This window comes from Grammomys surdaster, unplaced genomic scaffold (genome assembly GCF_004785775.1).
Source record: "Grammomys surdaster isolate TR1022 unplaced genomic scaffold, NIH_TR_1.0 126036, whole genome shotgun sequence".
Classification (NCBI taxonomy): Eukaryota; Metazoa; Chordata; class Mammalia; order Rodentia; family Muridae; genus Grammomys; species Grammomys surdaster.
In genome coordinates, this window is record NW_021620849.1 from 3,318,703 (window position 1) to 3,323,334 (window position 4,632).

The 4,632-nt window shown below is 46.4% G+C and overlaps 1 pseudogene; it reads left to right on the top strand.

Moving 5' to 3' along the window:
* The first annotated feature begins 792 nt into the window (after nt 1-792).
* Nucleotides 793-1,329, top strand: LOC114610345 (annotated as a pseudogene).
* The last annotated feature ends 3,303 nt before the right edge of the window (nt 1,330-4,632 follow it).

A 4,632-nucleotide genomic window follows, 5' to 3' on the forward strand; every position in this document is an offset into this window, starting at 1 on the left:
TCTCTGTGTGTAGTCCTGGCTGTCCCGGAACTCACTCTGTAGACTAAGCTGGCCTCAAACTCAGAAATCCACCTGCCTCTGCCTCCCAAGTGCTGGGATTAAAGGTATGCGCCACCACTGCCCGGCTATCTTGCTTTAAAAAAAAAAATGTATATTTTTATTTGCGTTTTGAAATGTTTTGTGCATGTATTTTGATCCACTACCTCCACCAAACTCCTCCTGCAATCAACCCCGATCCCAGGCCCTTTATCTCTTTTTTTAATCCCCATTTTCTAGTGTGTAAAGTGGAGATAAAAACAAGCTCGTTGAGCAGGAGGATGGTGGCACAGGCCTTTAGTCCCAGCACTTGGAAGGCAGAGGCAGGCAGATCTCTGAGTTCGAGGCCAGCCTGGTCTACAGAGGGAGTTCCAGGCCAGCCAGGGCTGTAAGACTTTCGGGTCTTGGTTTGAACTTAAAATTGAAAGAATCCCACTGTCCCACATCCCTGGAGGGGCACATTCCTTAGTCAGAGGACACTTGCTGGACTAACATTCAGAAGAGGAAGGGAGAGGCTGATTAACATTCCTCAAACCACCAGGAAGGGAACCCACCTGCGGGTAAGGAAGGCCCAGAGCAGGTAGACAGACAAGGAAAGTCCTTGCCACTTCATTCCCCAAAGACCAATCAGTTTAAAAGTCACACTGTGGCCCCGCCCGCTGGGGTCCTGAGCTCAGGGCTGCGCAGCGGGCGTGGAGGGAAGTCCCGAGACAAAGGAGCGCCTCCGCCTCTGCCGCCACGACGGTCCGCCCGCGGTCGCCCAGGGACTTTGAATATGTCGGGGATTGCCCTCAGCCGACTTGCGCAGGAAAGGAAAGCTTGGAGGAAGGACCACCCTTTTGGCTTTGTGGCTGTCCCAACAAAGAACCCTGATGGCACGATGAACCTGATGAACTGGGAGTGTGCTATCCCTGGGAAGAAGGGGACTCCGTGGGAAGGAGGCTTGTTCAAGCTACGGATGCTTTTCAAAGATGATTATCCGTCCTCACCACCAAAATGTAAATTCGAGCCTCCACTGTTTCATCCAAACGTGTATCCTGGCACAGTGTGCCTGTCCATCCTGGAAGAAGACAAGGACTGGAGGCCAGCTATCACGATCAAACAGATCTTATTAGGAATACAAGAACTTCTAAATGAACCAAATATTCAAGACCCAGCTCAAGCAGAGGCCTACACAATTTACTGCCAAAACAGAGTGGAATATGAGAAAAGGGTTCGAGCACAAGCGAAGAAGTTTGCCCCCTCATAAGCAGCGGCCTGGGCTCCATGACGAGGAAGGGATTGGCATGGCAAGAACTTATTTACAACCTTTTGCAGATCTAAGTCGCTCCGTACAGTTACTAGTCGCCTGGGAGGGTTGAGCGGGCACCATTTTCCATTTCCGCCACTGGCATATACAGTCTCAATTCGCTGAATTGCCCCAGTTTTTCATACAGGGTCTCTTCCTTCAGTCTTTTGTATTTTTGATTGTTAAGTAAAACTTACTTTTATTTTAAAATTGATGTCAGTATTTCAACTGCTGTAAAATGATAAACTTTTGTACTTGGTAACGCCCTTAGGAGTGTCGCGCTGGGTTGCAGGCATGCTTCCCACTGAGCTCTGTCCTCCAGCTGGCTGGATGACAGAACCACACTGTCCCTCCTTCCCCACCCTCATCTTTCTCAGAAACCTGGGCTGTTGCTTATGAGCCTCAGATACAAAGTTGGCCAGCATCTCCATTCTGCACCACTTCCTTTGTGTTTATATGGCGTTTTGTCTGTGTTGCTGTTTAGAGTAAATAAACTGTTTGTATAAAGGTAAAAAAAAAAAAAAAGTCACACTGTTCTGCCAATCATACTGTGCCCAGCCACTGTTTCTCTAGTCTACCCCTTAAACTATATAAAAACAATTCTTAGCTCCAACTCGGGGTTCTCTTCTTGCATGCGAGAGAACCTCAGTTTACTGGAATCATTAAACCTCAGGTTAATTGCAGCGAATCCTGTCTGTGAGTTTTTGTGGGAGCACGTCCCCTGGTTTTGGATCTTAGAATCCAACAGGGCTACACAGAGAAACCCTGTCTCGAAAAACAAAGCAGAACAACAACAACAAGAACTGCTGGTAGAGCTTGGTGGCTCAACTCCGTTATTCCAGCACTTGGGAAAATCTAATCTCAAGGTCAGCAGACAGCAAGTTCCAGCCCAGGGAAGATTATAGAGATTTGGTCTCTGAGAAGCACAAAACAATGCAAAACCCCGGCCTCTATTAAAATAACTATGTGCTTGAGTGTGTGAGCAGTCTAACGGTAGAGTACATGCTCGGCATGCTTGACGCCCCAGATTCCACCCCAGAATAAATACATAACAAACGAGTAAGTAATAAATGCGGGGCTGGAAAGGTGGCTCAGATGTCCACTTGCTGCTCCATCATGAAAGCTGGGGTTCAGATCCCAGCACCCACATCAGATAACTCACAAAGCTCCAAAGAACCAGCCCTCTCTTCTGGCTTATGTGTGCAGGAGACTGTGCATGCACCTACAAAAAACAAAATACATCTTTAAAAAAATTACCAACATAGCCGGGAGGTGGTGGCACACGCCTTTAACCCCAGCACTTGGGAGGCAGAGGCAGGTGGATCACTGAGTTCGAGGCCAGCCTGGTCTACAGAGTGAGTTCCAGGACAGCCAGGGCTACACAGAGAAACCCTGTCTTGAAAAAACAAAACAAACAAACAAACAAAAACCAATATACACATATTCACATAACTATAATCTTGCCAGTATCTCCTTGGCCTTCTCAATGAAGGATGGAAGATAAGTTCCTTCACAGTTCAGAGTAAGAAGCAGCCATGGCATTTCACAGCAGTCTGATACACAAACCAGACCAGACCAGACCAAAAATGACTGTTCCAGGAATGTCTCCTAAAAGGATCTCCTGGATTTTCTGGGGGGAGCCAACTTTAAGGTCAAGCCAGGGGTCTCCAGAGACCTTGGGGGACTATGAAACCAGAGATGATATAAAATCAGCTTTGTATAGCATGTGATGTCAGCAAAAGACTTTCTATGCAAAGGAATTACTGGAGTCACTCAGATCTTCCTGGAAGATTTTTGAAGAGCTTTCTTTAAAAAGTCCCAGACAGCTGCAAAGGCAGCTGGGATAAGGAAGCAGCTGGCTTCTGGATGGAAAGTGTATGAATACGGTAATGGAAGGGTCTGGGTCACACTAGTCTCCTGCTGGGCCATACTGCTTATTGAAGAAGGAAAGTCACCTGAGTTCTCAGTGTGGGTGAGGAAGGCCTATAGGTAGAGTAGAGGCCAAGGATACAGAATGCTTCACCCTCTCTGCTCCTTTTAACTGGGGCCCAGACCTCCTTTTGAACTCTTGGATCTAGCAGCAGAGGGCTGTCTCCCTATGTTCCTCAAGTTAGCTTTAGGCATCTTATAGAGAATTGATTGCTTTCTTGTGTCACCACCGGAAATATGATTAGGAAGTCTGGTTATGAATTTCTTTTTTTTTTTTTTTTGCTTTGTTTTGTTTTGTTTTTCGAGACAGGGTTTCTCTGTGCAGCCCTGGCTGTCCTGGAACTCACTCTGTAGACCAGGCTGGCCTCGAACTCAGAAATCCGCCTGCCTCTGCCTCCCAAGTGCTGGGATTAAAGGCGTGTGCCACCATTGCCCGGCTCTTTTTTTTTTTTTTTTTTTTTAAAACACTTCTTAGCCGGGTGGTAAACACTTCTTTTTTTTTTTTTCCTGTTTTGGTTTTGGTTTTTCGAGACAAGAGTTTCTCTGGGGAGACCTGTCTGACTTGGAACTCACAGTGTAGACCAGGCTGGCCTTGAACTCCACCTGCCTCTGCCTCCCAAGGGCTGGGATTAAAGGTATGAGCCACCACTTCCCGGCTAATTATGAATTCTTTCTCTCTTTCTTTCTTTCTCTCTCTTTCTTTCTTTCTTTCTTTCTTTCTTTCTTTCTTTCTTTCATTCTTTCTTTCTTTCTTTCTTCCTTCCTTCCTTTCTTCTTTCTTTCTTCCTTCCTTCCTTCCTTTCTTTCATTTTTTTTGATTTATTTATTTTACGTATGTAAGTACACTGTTGCTGTCTTCAGACACACCAGAAGAGGGCATCAGATCCCATTACAGATGGTTGTGAACCACCATGTGGTTGCTGGGAATTGAACTCAGGACCTCCAGAAGAGCAGTCAGTGCTCTCTTAACCACTGAGCCATTTCTCCAGCCCTAGTTATGAATTTCTTAATGCAACCACATTCAAGGATATGATCATTAACAATCATGGGGCCTCGTGAGCTTTACCCCTTTCATATCAGCATGTGTATTGTTCATGTCATGCTCAGCCAGTCAGGCTACTGAGACTTATAGGAGTAGCTTCTGACACCATCTTACAGCAGGATCACTTGCTGATCCTCTGGCTCTTCTCTTCTCTCACAGGGATCCTTGGTCCTTGGGTGCAGACGTTGTGATGGAGATGTGTCTGCCGGGACCGGGCTCCACAGCTCTGCACTGTGATCAGTTAGAGTTTTCTGTAACGGACCTTGTCTATTACAAGAGAAGTGAGGGCTGAAGACTACACTTACCTGTGGGTATAAGGACAAAGGCTCAGAAATAG